Source organism: Delphinapterus leucas, chromosome 9, assembly GCF_059928025.1.
Source record: "Delphinapterus leucas isolate spDelLeu-1000000601 "Yukka" chromosome 9, BTC_Dleu_Yukka2, whole genome shotgun sequence".
Classification (NCBI taxonomy): domain Eukaryota; kingdom Metazoa; phylum Chordata; class Mammalia; order Artiodactyla; family Monodontidae; genus Delphinapterus; species Delphinapterus leucas.
In genome coordinates this window covers 28909679-28924933 of record NC_143137.1, presented here as the reverse complement: position 1 = coordinate 28924933, position 15255 = coordinate 28909679, and the positions used below count along the sequence as shown (strand labels likewise).

The following is a 15255-nucleotide window of genomic DNA, read 5'->3' as shown; positions in this document are numbered from 1 at the left end:
AAATGCTTTAGCTTTGTAGACCATATAGTGTCTATTCAAACCACTCTGCTCTGCAGTCCTAACTGAAAAGCAGCCATACACAATATGGAAACAAATGGGCTCAGTTGTGTTATAATAAAACTTTACTTATGCACACTGAAATGTGAATTTCATAAAATTTTCACATTACAAAATATTCTTCTTCTTTTGATTTTTTCTTTCCAACCACTTAAAAATATAAAAGCCAGTCTTGGTTGATGACCCATGTGGACCTATAGGTCACAATTTGCCAACCTGAGGTAAAGGAATAAAAAATGAACTTAAATTTTAAAAACTTTAAAAATAGAGGAATAAAAAACTTTCCTGACCATGCTCTAATATTCCAACATTTCTTGCTGGGCTATTTGTGGGCTATACAATTCCCATAAGGCTTCTATGGGTCCTCTTAGAAGTACTAGTACAGAAGTAGGACAAATCAGACAACGCTGAATTCTGTGTTCTATACGTGTTCACCATACATTTTCATAATCAACTGCTCTTCATGGAAGAAGCATATACTCCGTGAGAAGCAATATAATGGATCCTCTTCAAGAGAAAAGAAGTCCTTCCCTTCCTAGAGATGAAGCTGTCCACCTACAGCAAAGATGGGAATAAATCTAGGAATGTTTTCCAAACGATCCCAGGAGACATTAAAAAAAACAGGGAAAATTAATCTTATTATATCCCATTTCATTAACTGTAAAATGATGGTGACGAGATCTTAACTGTTTTCTAAAGTCTTTAAAAGTGATTATTTTTGTGATGGGCTTAAAAAGGGAGAAGGGGGAACGGGTAACTGTGCACCTGATGTTTGATCAATTTTTAAAATTCCAAATATTTAGTTTTAAGAAATCTTTGCTTTAATAGAAAGCTGTCACTATAGTAGGTGCAGACTGCTATCAAGTACCCATCTCCCCCAGATGCCACTATGCACACATCTTCACCAGGAGGGATACATTTCTGAAATAACGAAATGAAGAGGATGAGAAGACTGCATTCATTTGAAAGAATCTTAACATTCAAACACTCAGTATGATATGTGAGCTGCTATCACTGTGTTATAAATATTGTGAATTTAATAGAATTTGGTGTTTTCTGTTAAGCAACAGAAAAAAAATCCAATTACTACCTTAACAGTATTTTAGCTCTAGTAGGAGACTCTGATATAGAATCCTAGAGAATGTTTTAAAAATCTACCATTTTAACACACATGTGTCAGACACTTAAAAGTGTTAAGTATGACCCTATATGGTGAAAGGGAAATTTTTCGACGTCTACATAACAACTAGAAAAGTATCCCAGGTTTTTAAACTAATCTTACATTTTGACTAGAAGAAAATTAAAAAAAAAAAAGGAAAGGAGCTAAAAACAAAGTATTTGGTAAAGAAAGGAGGAGATCTGTATAATTCTATAATGCCAAGAATATATTCACTTTTTCCAAAGATCACTGAGGAAAAGGTAAATGTATCCAATCTCCTGCAAAGTGGCCTTCAAAAAGGTGAGACTGCAGAGCAACAGACCAAAAACTTCTAAACAATGGCTCTATAGAACCAATAAATAAATCTTTTAGAAGAAAACGTTAATGTTCTATTGAAAACCTTAAGAAGAGAGGGATACGAATGATCTAACCCTGGGTTTATAAGTTTTCTGAACTAATACCATCACTTATTTTCTTAATACAATAGCATCACATTGAAATTACACATTGAAATTACATTAAAAAGGGATTAATATCTAACTGGGCCTCAGAAACAGAATTAAAAGCATACTGTGGAAAAGCACAAATGAACCAGAAGGCACCCCACCCTTCCCCGCAAAATGTTCTGGGTGCACTTAGCTTTCCTCCACAGTCTGTCTACCCAGCATAATCTGCTGTCCTTTGTTTTTATCTGCTTCTCCTGGCAGTGCCTGGAGAGAGTAACACTTCAGAAAACTTCCATCTGTTCTGCAGCAGCTGGATAAAACTTCATTCTCTTAAGAATGAGACACGACAAACTGTAACTGTCATCCCAACCTGTCCCTCGAGTTAAAAACCAGTTAGCAAAGAGCCCTGCTACTCATGCAAGTGCCCTGCCTGTCCTGATTTGGCCCCAGTGACTAGTGCAAGGAGAAGTAATCAAGCCTGCCAGACCACATGCACACTACCCTCTAAAAGCAGAACTATTGCAACAGTGTTCACCCTACAGAGAGTTCCAGAGGACAACTCCTTCTACCACTGTGATGTGAATTTGCTAGAGACCTACAGTCTTTCCTCTTCAGAAATTTGGTATTAGATTTCTGAAATATTTCACTTGATCAACAGGCATTTAACCATGTTTTCTGTAAATATCAATACCTGAAGTAATTAGAAACTAAATGGACACGTATTCAGCTTTCCCCATCCCAAATCTAACATAGTTAAGCAGGTTTCTCCTGACAAAAATATTTCGTTTGCCAAAATGATGTCACTAAGGAAACACCACAGCAGGAGGGGTTGCTCTTCAATGAATTCTCATTGATGAGCAAAGATTTGTCCTAATCTACAGATATTCCCTCATTCAGGACCCAATGTACCACCATGGTGTTTCTATCTAAGATGGCAAGCAATGTTCAGGTTTATTCTGACCCAGACTTGGTGCTGATGCCAATTACCACCACAACATCCTAAAACTACTCATTATAGGACAGTAGGTAGCTGGTGTATATGCATATAACCGGCTAGCTGGCACTGATGAGGGCTATGATCTCTCTAACAGAAAATAAGTGACAAAAAAGAAATCAAATGATCAAGCCACAATAATGTCAACGTGACATTAAGTAAATATTTTAATGGACTGTGATTACAAAATGGAAATCGCTAAAGTACACAGAAGCTTAAAAATAAGACTTCTTACCTGATCTGAAATACCAACATGTGAAAGACTGGAAATGGGTAGGATGAAAATAATATGGGGCCAAATTGGAGTACATTACACCCTATGATCCAGCTACCTTGCATTTTAAAACGAAGTCATCAGTATAATCTTCGTTACAAACTTATGTCAAGTACAGGCATCACACATTAAACTCTATTATAAACAAATTTTACAAAGTAAAAGGTCTAAAGAATTGTTACATTATAATTCTTTTATCCCATAGCTTCGTAATAACCCTTTACCATAACAAGAGGAGCTTGTGGTTTCTCAGGTACCTAACACTCTGTATTTTGATTCCAAGAAAAACACTACTTCCCTTATTTTAACAAGTTTTAAATCAGGATGAGGCTCAAAACCACATTTTTGTGGTTAAAAATAATAAAATAATGGTGTACCTTACAAAGATCTTAGATTCAATGAAACATCATATCTGGTTCTTTGAATCCCTAACTATAAAATAACACACACCATGGGCACCACAATTACTAGTGGGCTTTTTACGAGGCAAACTCCTGAGCCCAGAATCCCGTGGAGTGAGGATTAAAACTCCTGTATGGTTACGAAACTCCCCAGGCGATCCTCATTCCAGCTTAGATGTGAGAACTTCAGCCCAACAGTGCACCAATCCAAACACACAGAGAAGTTTGGCGTAGTGGTGGGGAGTAAGTCAGATCTAGGCCAAAAAAGCCCAAAGGTAAAATTCACAAGACAAGGGCTTCCCTGGTGGTGCAGTGGCTGACAGTCCACCTGTCGATGCAGGGGACACGGGTTCGTGCCCCGGTCCGGTAAGATCCCACATGCCGTGGAGCGGCTGGTCCCGTGAGCCATGGCCGCTGAGCCTGCGAGTCCGGAGCCTGTGCTCCGCAACAGGAGAGGCCACAGCAGCGAGAGGCCCGCGTACTGCAAAAAAAAAAATTCACAGGACAAGAATCTTCATTCTTTCCTTCACAATGAATGGAAATCAACCTGACTCTGGGCCAGGTCTCCTGCAGGGGTGAGAAGGGAGAGGTGGGCAGTGAATAAATCTGGAAATAATGTGCTGAGGAACAGAGCAAAGAGAACTCCTGTTTGCAATGGTTACAACAGAGTGCAAAACTAAAACTGTCCCAATATTTTCTTGCAGTTTCCTCTCTACCAAAGCAGAATTTTGCTTAAAAAGTCATAATCCAGTTGAAGAAATGAAATGGGGATCAGATTTCTGTAACTGACAGTACAAACATACCAAAAAGAGAAAACAAGACAAAATGACATTTTGTTCTGTCTGCTCCTTCAGAGCTCCACAACTGTCGATTAAACAGCTGTAATGTAACCTACTTTAATGCTACACTATACCATCCAAGAGGAGAAAGAAAGATGGATGAATGGGTAGATGGAAAGAAAGAAAGGGAGGGAGAAACAGACATTATTGAGTACAACAGTAAAAACAAAACTACATGTTAACTATAAGAAGTTGAACATAAGCAGGATAAAGAAGTGTCTCGTTCACAAATCGCTACAAAATGAGACGAAAGGCACAAATTTACAGGAGTATAACTAGTAAACTATCTTCATCTCCTCATGTAACTATAATATTTTACATTATATTAGATGGGATGTTACAGGTTCCTATTCTGAATGTTTTAGAATTCCCCTATATATTCACTTCATTTATACGGTCTTTAAGTAGTCTGCAGAATTTCACTGCACCAGGGCAGACATAATTCTGTCAGTCAAACTTTTCATGTGAAGAAATGGAGGAGCAGAGTCTGCCCAAGGGCCCTGGAGGTGCAAGTTAGCAGCCATTTGCAAAGAACTGGTAGTAAGAAGATTCTAGTGTAAAACTTTCTGAACCAATTAAAACATTCATTTTTTGGTCCTTCGATACAAGCACAGGTCCTTCAATACACATTTAATGATCAACTAACTGCAGATGCTGAACGGTATGGAGAGTCAAGTAGCACACCTGATAACCATGGTACTATCTAAACGGGCCATGCAGAACTTATGATGAAAATTAATGCAGACTCATAGCTACAGACGTCCACATAACTTTTTCTCACTAGCACACAAAAACCCACCAGGGTCCATCAATGGATGAATGACTAAACAAAATGTAATATGTGTCTATACATGGAATATTATTCAGCCATAAAAAGGAACGAAGTACTGATACAGGCTACAACATGAATGAACCTCTAAAACATAATGCTAAGTAAAAGAAGCTAGACACAAAAGATCACCTATTTTGACTCCATTTACATGGAATATTCAGAATAGATAAATCTGTAGACAGAGAAAGCGGACTAGTGGTTGCCAAAGGTTGGGGAACGGTGAGTAACTGCTTAACGAACATGAGGTTCCCTTTTAGGGTGATGAAAACGTTGTAGAACTAAACAGAAGTGGTGACTGCACAATACTACGAATGCACTAAATGTCACTGAATTGTACACTTAAAATGGTAAATTTTATGTTATGTGGATTAAATTTAGTTTTTAAAGGAAATTTAAAAACTCACCAGAGACTAGAAAAATAATGAACAGATGAAAATTAATTAGATTATAAATAAGGCAGATGTAAGTAATAAAATAGCTTGAATCAAACAAACAGGCCGATGAAGGAGACAATGAAAGAATACTGATGGGGTAAACTGTGGAAATTTAGAGGCAGTGGAATACAATTTCCTCCTCTGAGAGAACATCAGCTGGCTCTATTTTAGGAGCAGAATAAAATTCACAGAACCTTTTAAAGTTCCATAAGATGTTATGGAAAAACCCGAACGAACTTTTTGGCCAACCCACTAGCTTTGTGAGGGCCCAGGCTGCCTTATTCACAGTATCCACCTTACCTATAATTACTGGCACATATAGGCACTCTCGTATGTCTAAATGAATGTAAAAATTGTTGAATACTGAGACTGCCCATTTAAGACCTAAAATATGGGGTAAAAAAAAAGTAACATTCTTATGATTCCCCACAGGGACTACTTTTCACCATTCAACAATCTCTTTGTCCTTTGACCCTCTCTCCAGTGACTTTTCCCTTTTTAATGTATCTTCTTTAATTATGAAAAGATTAATAATTCTGTTTTAATTGTAACATATATTAAGTTTATTTAAAAAGTCACTTTAACCCAGTGGTGCTCAGTCTTATTTTGACTCCCTTTTAAACAGAAGCCCCCTCCATTGGGGATTTGGGGGCGGGGCGGGGGGCAGGGGGGGCTGACTGCATCCTTTTTAAAAACCCTCATTTATGGGTGATTCTGAGAGATCCCCAGGTTGAGAATCACTGCATGAAACTCGTTTTATTTCTTACTATCAAGAAATGCTAGTCTTTAAAGAGCTGAGAAAACATTACACAGAATCTGTGAAACAAAGCTTCTCACACCTGTGTACACTGGGAAAAAATAAAACCCTGTGATTTAATTAGTAAACTGCCAGAGAACTCAAGAGACTGGCAGCCTTTAAAAAGAGATAGTTAATGATATGACCAACCCGGATGCTGATTCTGCCAATCTCTGGCTGAATGGCATGAGTTAGTGACTTGTATGTTCTAAATTAAATGGAGATCCCTTGGTACTCAATGATGCACTATATGAATAACATTAAGGTTTCCCTACATGTAAAATTGTAAAATGTGACAGCATACCGTTAGTCCTGAAAGGTGGTTAAGAGTTCAAGGGGTCTGGGATCTACTGTCAGCATCAACCTCAACCTCTATGGGAGTTCATAATTTCTCAGTAAAATTGGGAAAGATACACAAACGGACCTACTCTATGGGTTGTAAGAAATAAATGTGCATATGAAAGCACTTGACACAGTGCCTAGTAAGCAATCTAATATCTAGGATCATTGTATTCATATTCTTTTAGGCCAAATAAAAAGAAACAAAGAAAAGGTTCTGTCAATTAAATAGTTTTGTATGACACGAAATTTTAAAAAGCAAAAGGTAGAGGATGATGAAAACAAAAAATTACAGCTGGAGATCTTAATCTCAACGTCAGTCCAACACTCATTATTCAGATCTAGGGTCACAAATCTTAACATATGGTAGAAACTGTGAGGACAGCGGCAAACAAATGGGGAAAAAACAAGAAAAAGAAAAAAAAAAGGAACGAACAGCACATCCATCAATGACACCGAATGCCAATGGGCCGACATAGGTTTTAAAAATAAAAAGTGCTTCCAACTTAGAAGACACTAAAACTTTACAAGTGAGCCAAGACCGCCCTCCTCAGAGTTCAAATGCAACCTACAACTCCATCCCCGCCTCTTTAGAGCACTCGGCCCCCATTTCCAACACGAGCGGGAGCCCCAGAGCCGGACGCGCGCCCCAGGTGCCAGTCACAGGCCGGAGCGCCAGGTGCAGTGGCCGCCCCGCCCTCCGCGGACTGGCCGCCGTACTGGGGATGCGCGCGCGGGGGCGGCGGCCCGGACCCCCGGCCAACCACGCTCTGGTGCCCTGGTCCTGCCGCGCCCTGCCCTCGGCGGGACGCGCCACGACGACCCGAGTACGCCCGGGCACACCCCGGACCGGCGGTCGCGGGGTGAGCAGAGGATAAAGGTGAAGGTGGGTGCCCGGCTGCCCCCAGCCTCCCTCCATCCTCCCCGCCCTCGGCCGCGGCTCCGTCCGCCTCCCCGTGCGTCTCACCGGCCTTCCGCCCGCCTCTCCGCCGCGCGTGCCCGCTTTTCGGCCTCCCTGCGGTCAGTCTTGCCAGAGGTCGACAGGAGCCACCGCCGCCTCCCGCTCGCCCCTCCGCTTCCTCCCGGGTTCCTATGGCTTCCCCTCACCCCCGCGAGTGGCCAAGAGGAAGCCAGCTAGCCGCTGGGCCGCCTCCCTCGCTTCCCCGCCGCGACCAATGGGCCCCGCCGCCGGGAAGCCGCGCCCGCCCCCTGGCGGTGGAGGACCGAACGGTCGCCCCGCAGGCCGGAGGGAAGGGCCGTAGAGCTGAGAGGGAGGGCCCTGCGGCCCCGCCCCCCGCCTGCGCCGCGCTTTCGGGACCTGCCACGTGGGAGCCGCAGGGGCGGCGGCCGGCCGCACCCCAGAAGAGGGCAAATAGGTATCGTCTCTTCCTACCACACGCCGCCTTGACCCACACTTCCATAATCCCCACCTTAAAGGAAGAAATTTTAAAGTAATCAGTCCCATTCTAGAAGTCCACCAGCTAGGGTATACGAGACGGGCATATCAACGTAAGGTCGTAGGCGAGTTCCTTTTGACTCCTTAAAAGCTAACTAACCTACGGTGAAAATACTACCTGTCGGAGCGCTAGAACGTTGGTAACCCCAAATGTCTGACCCAAGGAGAAAGGTAGTGCTTGTATTTTGCACCTCACTTTTGTTTCATTTATTTAGGAACCCGACAGTTAGAAATGTTTTTCTCCTGTACCCACCTTTTCCCACGATTGTGCTGTTAATTGAGAAGTCAATCCAAGTCCCACTATCCAAAACTTGAGAACACAAAATAGTTTCGTAATTCCGATACATACTCCAGAATAATTAATAACTATAACTCTCATCATTAACTATTATTAGGTAGAATGTTGGAACAGCACATGGTTGTAGAAATTAAATTGCATTAAAGAAATAATAGGGTCTAACCATAGTCTTCTACCAAGTCTTAACTTTCCTGCAAAAATATAAAACACAGAACTTAAGTAATAGCTATGAATTTGGAAGTTTGTGTTCCATGGTAGGAGGAGGAAGCAATAAATGCATTCTGAGAGCCTTATTTTGCTTGGACCTTGATGGGCCTTTGGGAATGTGTTCTCATTTAATGCTCACAACTCAACCGAAGTCAATATGATCTGTATTTTGCTTTAACAAATCAAAAAACCAAGACTCCAAAGTTGAGTTTAAATCACTTGTTCAAACATATAAGTAGTAAGTTGTGAAGTTGGAATTCCAGCCTAGTCCATCTAGCTCCAAACAAACAAGGCACTTTGTTTCTTATGATACCAAAATACAACATGTACTGTCACCATGCCTCCCCTAGTTCCTCAGGTCCCACTGAAAGAATTTAGAAGCCTCTTGATTAGGGAGGTCAGGCCATATTTGTGAAAAAAGTTTTTTGCTCCATAACCAAATTGGCCTGTATGAAAATGACATATGCTATATTCTTATAGCACCACACTTGAAACAATTTCTGGACTGAAAGTGTGTTGAATATCCAATGACCATAATATGTAACTTAGAACCCTTCAGTAGGTAATGAAATTAATAATAGTGGGTCACAACCAACATTTTGTTGTTGATTCACTGAAATAGAATAGAACAAAAAACATCAGAGTTCACAGCACAACTTGAGGATAAGTATTGTTTCATGACACATTTGTACAGTGTTAAGTGTGGTTGAATAGGTTACAGTGTCCTGGCCTACAATGTAAATTATATTTTTTCATAGGAATTGCAATGTTTAAAAGTTGGTAAATCACTTCTTTAGAGCAGCTGTTAATCAACCAGTTTTCTCACCTACCTTTTTACTTGGCAAGAGGTGGGGAGGCAGGAGAAATAGTCAGGATTAGTGATTGCGTTTAGTAAGACTACAGAAAACTTTGCAGCTCCAAGAGGCTTAATCCAAAGAAGTGTTGCTATGTTACATAATAGGTAATGATAATTTATATTTTTAAAGATGATATTTATTATTATTTGTTTTGCGCCAGACTCTTTCCTAAGCACTTTATTTACTCATATAATCCTCACAATAATCCTATAAATACAGAGAATAAAAGTGCATGACAGAAAGAGAAAGTTGTCCAGAATCCTGCTGCTAGTATGTGGCAGAGCCAAGATTCAAACCCACATGCCCAAAATTCAAACCTCAAAGCTCACTCTTGTCTATACTTAAAAAGAAAATTAACTCTCTCTTCCATGGGTACAAGGTTTTATATAAAACTATAATTTATACTATACTATTTCCCACATGAAGATTATATAATATTGCTAAAGGTTAAACTTGATGAAAAGCCTCAGAATATTAATTGGACCCATTCTCAAGCAGAATATTTCATTTGGCATCAGTTATCTGTATACGGAGTAGTAGACTGCCTGCCACCAACATTCCTCCCATTCCTGTAAATTCATGCCACTTTTACGTAGAGTCTGTGTCCCTCCTCTGCAAACTAGGCTGGCCCTGGGACTTATTTTGACCCACAGAATGCAGCTAAAGTGCTGCTGTGTGACTTCTGGGCCTTGAAGCTTCCATTTTCTTAGGATCCAGTCATCACATAAAGAAACTCAGACCAGGCTACTGAACGAGAAGAAACTACGTGGAGAGAAAGAGAGGCCAACGCACAGCAACTAAGCCCGTGCACCACAACTACTGAGCCTGCGCTCTAGAGCCTGTGAGCCACAACTACTGAGCCCGCGAGCCACAACTACTGAAGCCCACACGCCTAGAGCCCATGCTCCACAACAAGAGAAGTGACTGCAACGAGAAGCCCACACACCACAACGAAGAGTAGCCCCCGCTCACTGCAACTAAAGAAAGCCCACACACAGCAACGAAGACCCAACACAGCCAAAAAAATAATAATAAAATTAAAAAACAACAACAACAAAAGAAGCATTAGTGGAGGAAAGGCCTAGTTAGACCCATACCATCCAGCCACGCAGAATCAGCAGATGAGTGAAGTCATCTGTGTAGTCCAGTCCCAGCTAAGCTCCTTGCTGAGTGCACCGCACGAGTGACCCCAGACAATACCACATGGGAACCAGCCAGCCCACAGAATCTTGAGAAATCATTGTTTTTGTATCTTTTAATTTATTATTTTTTAAATTTATTTTTGGCTGCGTTGTGTCTTGGTTGCTGCGCGCAGGCTTTCTCTAGTTGCGGCGAGCAGGGGCTCCTCTTCGTTGCGGTGTGCAGGCTTCTCATTGCCATGGCTATGAAGCATGGGCTCTAGGCGCGCGAGCTTCAGTAGTTGTGGCTCGCGGGCTCTAGAGTGCAGGCTCAGTAGTTGTGGTGCACGGGCTTAGTTGCTCCGCGGCATGTGGGATCTTCCCGGACCAGGGCTTGAACCCGTGTCCCCTGCCTTGGCAGGCGGATTCTTAACCACCGCACCACCAGGGAAGCCCGAGAAATCATTGTTTGTTGCTGTTTTCAATTGCTAAGTTTTTTGGTAGTTTTTTAATGTAGTGATAAGTTACTGAAACATGGAGGAAAAGGTTTGTAAAAGACAAAGTAAAAATAAATAAACAAATACGTACATACATACATGCATAAATGCCAGCTGACCAGTCCTAGGAGTGGGATGACATTAAAATATTAAAGCATGCTTATACTGGATCGTAAAGTCAAACTTGTAGAGAGATAGCCAGGAACTCTCCTAGCTTTTAAAGAATATCAGGGGGAGGGAAGAAACAGAGGTAGACTAATAAAAACAAGAGTTAAAGTGTCAAATACGATACCTACACTAAGTTAAATACCACACCCAGGTGTGGCTTAAAAACTGTTGTTCAGAATGTTTACAGAAGTGTGCATTCAGGACTCTCAAACTTCCTCCAGCCTATAGGTATAAGACATGGGACACCAGTGTTACCCTCTCATCCTACCAACTCCTTTCCTGCCAAGCTAAACGTGTCATCAGTTGAGCCAAGTTTAATCCTAGTTGTCTCTGTAAAGACTCCAAATTTCCTGACTTCTCTTTCTCTCAGCCTGTGTTGAATGAGTCAGATGGACTTTTGCCTAAACGCCTCACCCTAAACTCCCCTCCTTTCCTTTCCTTAGATACATTTACCATTTTAACATAAAATTTTACCATTTTAACTGTTTTTAAGTGTACAGTCTGCGGATAAGTACATTCACATTGTTGTGCAATCAGCACTACCTCCCACCTCCAGAACTCTTCATCTCGAAGAAATGAAACTCTGGACCCATTAAGCAATAACTCCTCCTCCTCCTGTCTCTCCAATCCATTGCAGCCCTTCTGCATTCCATTTCTATGAGTTTGACTACTCTAGATACCTCAGATAAGCAAAATAGTATCGCTTAAAAAACTAGCTAAGGGCTTCCCTGGTGGAGCAGTGGTTGAGAGTCCGCCTGCCGATGTAGGGGACACGGGTTCGTGCCCCGGTCTGGGAAGATCCCACATGCCGTGGAGCGGCTGGGCCCGTGAGCCATGACTGCTGGGCCTGTGCATCCGAAGCCTGTGCTCCGCAACGAGAGAGGCCACAACAGTGAGAGGCCCGCGTTCCGCAAAAAAAAAAAAAACCGAAAAACTAGCAAGCCCACAGATTTCATGACACTGTATTTGGTCCATAAGTAACACAGTCTATACAAAATAAGTGGTTTAATTTACCATGAAACATATGTAAGATACAATGAAATCATTATAACAAATGTATTTTTACATAAAGAAGTACTCTAGTTTTCCATCTATTACTGCTTTTCTAGCAACATACAAGAAAATTATAGAGACCATAAAATTTTGGATTTTTTTTAATGATATCTTTTTGCTACTCCCTAGGAAATTCTGGTTTGGATTAGATCTTTTAATAGATCTTTCAGTGTGGGAAAATTTGGCATTTTTGTCTTGGTTATAAATCATATTAAATAATATACTGAATATGGTAACCCACATCTAAAATATGTATTGTAATCATGACTGCAAAGAAACTTCCCTTTCCCTGAAAGTAAGTACGAGTGTGTATTATAAACAATTATTAAGATTACTAGCGGTTTCTTCAGAAGAATAGTTTATTATTCTGTTTTATAAAACATTACTTGCTAGAAAAATGTCTGACTCAGCATCATAATCTAAAAAATACTTTTTGAAGTCTTATATGGCAATGTTACCTGTTTGTAATGCCAAGCAAAGATACAGAAGCCAGAGATCAGCCTAAATACACACACATACACACACACACACACACACACACACAGAAACAACACACATCTTGCATGTACACAATACTCACATAGTCTATGAGGTATTTTAAAATATATATTTATCAGACCTTGGGAGAAAAATTTTTTTTTTTTTTACTGCTACAGAGCAAATGGGAAAATGTGGCTGCACCCCTAACTCTAATTAAATGAATGAATAAGCCTCACATAAAGTCATCTAAAAACACTTCTTTCCACATCTCATTAAAAAAAAAAAATCTATCAGAAAATCCTCTGAGAAGAAGCAACTGAACAAATACGGAACAAACTTTGTATTTTCCTAAAACATAATTACTTCAGTCTGTAACTTCAGTCCTTGATTAAGAACTGAATATGAGAACCCTTTTCTCTAAGCACAAAAGGATTCACTGTGATTGTGGTATTTTTATTAAACATTAAGATCTCTAGTTACGTTAAATTGTAATGCATTGTTTGCTTTGAAGGGCCAAGCCACAGGAATATGTGTAACAAAATATCATCCAATGGATAGTATTGCATTAAGACCTGTTCTCTAGTGGATTTAGTGGCCACTAAACATAATTCAGCAACACTCCAGGAGGTCAAAATCCCATGTGATTACAGCAGGTCTAAGAAACATACAAGTAGCAAAACAAAATAAAACAAAACAAAACCTATTCCATGCTTTGCTGCCATCTTTGTGTGTTCTTTTCACGTAGTTTTATACACTCTTAAATCTGTTGAACCTTTTTCCTAATGTTACTCATTTCAATATCACCTGTCCAAAGAATTAGTTGGAAACACTGGAATCCCAGACCATGCCATTGACTTTCAAATCCTATAGTCTGTATGACTTGTGCAAGGCTGTATGTGCAAAATGCCTTTCCTTGATATACCTATGACCTAGATAGGGAAGGGAATCAGTCTACCTACTAAAATTTGTTTCATGAGCCGCATTTAATTTTAGGTCAATTTCTATTGCAGTTTCTTCAATACCAACCCCCCCCCACCAAGATACCACATCTGAGTTCTGAACTTGTATCCTGATTAAATATGAAAGGATATTTATGAGTCCCTAACCTGTTCATTTTTTGCACTTTTATTTTGAAATGTTTCTTGTAGAACTGCTGTGGCCTCACTGAGTTTTGGTACATATTTTTAAGCGTAATTTATTTACTCAGAGAAGTTCTGCTCAAATATAGCATCTGGTATTTTGTGGAGCTCTATCCAATACTCAAAATTTCCATCTCTATTCCTGAAACAAAAGCCAGGGAAATTGCTCACTTGACTTTAAAAAGCCAGGAGTGGGGAATTTAACCTTCAGTTTCTATAGATTCCAAAATAATGTCACCTTCCCAAATTCTGTTTCTCTTCTGTACCTCCAGGACACCCCTCCCTGACCGAATCATTGAGATGGGAGAGTTGGGCTGGATTTGGAGTCAGACAGATGAATTTAGATGCTGGCTCTATCACTAGCAGCTAGGTGACCTTAGGCAAGTTGCTTACTCTGTCCAAGCCAGTTTCCACCCCCTAAATGAAAACAATAACAATTCCCTGACAACGTTTTTTTCTTTAGTAGTGGAAAACATTTAGTATAGTTTTTAGTATAGGAGGTAAAACTCATTTGCCGTATGAGAATGAGAGAATTCTTGATTTTGGTTTTTGGTTTTTTTTGCGGTACGTGGGCCTCTCACTGTTGTGGCCTCTCCCGTTGCGGAGCACAGGCTCTGGACGCGCAGGCTCAGCGGCCATGGCTCACGGGCCCAGCCACTCCGCGGCACGTGGGATCTTCCCGGACCAGGGCACGAACCCATGTCCCCTGCATCGGCAGGCGGACTCTCAACCACTGCGCCACCAGGGAAGCCCAAGAATGAGGGAATTCTTAAATGCCCTCACCCACCGTCCCTCTGATCTGCCTGCAAAACTTTGATGAGATATCTGCTTATCAGTTCAGACTGCCAGTTGTCCTGGAACTTTGCACGGCCTTACTTTGTTTGGTTCTCCCTAAAACTCTTGGGACTCATCTTTGTAAGGCTCTGTTGTTCAGTTGTTTTCTGTACTACTGCTTTATGTACAGCTTGTCTGATTCATAGGAGATGACACCTCATGGCTCTATCCAACCCAGCAGAACTATCATCTCTCCATCACCAATGGTAGACCTAAGTGGTCAAGCTCATCACTGGTGCATTTACCCTTTTCCAGGAATCCAGAGGCCACATGGCTTATTACTAATTGTCTGCACCTGTAAAACTATTTACTCTCTCACATCCTTAACTCATCTCCCGAATTCTCTCACAGTTTCTCACAGTTCCTTACTGGAGACAGAACTTTTACTTATTTCTTACGTAACCACCATTGTACCTGTTCTTCAATCCCATCCCTTTTCATTTTTTTGTTTGTTTGTTTTGATGGAAGAAATTTTCACATACTGAGGTATGGGGAAGTCATTCTGGCTTATACAAGATTCGGCTTGAACTTTATGCTACCTAGCACGGTTTGTCTTATGGTCTGTAAAACAGACATT

The 15255-nt window shown here is 40.9% G+C and overlaps 1 protein-coding gene and 1 pseudogene across 1 annotated transcript in view; one reads left to right on the top strand and one right to left on the bottom strand.

The window, feature by feature from the left end:
- Nucleotides 1-7716, bottom strand: part of FAM3C (FAM3 metabolism regulating signaling molecule C) — a 47864-nt gene extending 40148 nt beyond the window's left edge. The window contains exon 1 of the mRNA XM_022582387.3: nt 7539-7716. The gene's annotated coding sequence lies outside the window, so the exon portion shown is untranslated. The remainder of the gene's footprint in view (nt 1-7538) is intronic.
- Nucleotides 4834-14972, top strand: LOC149748371 (uncharacterized; annotated as a pseudogene).
- The last annotated feature ends 283 nt before the right edge of the window (nt 14973-15255 follow it).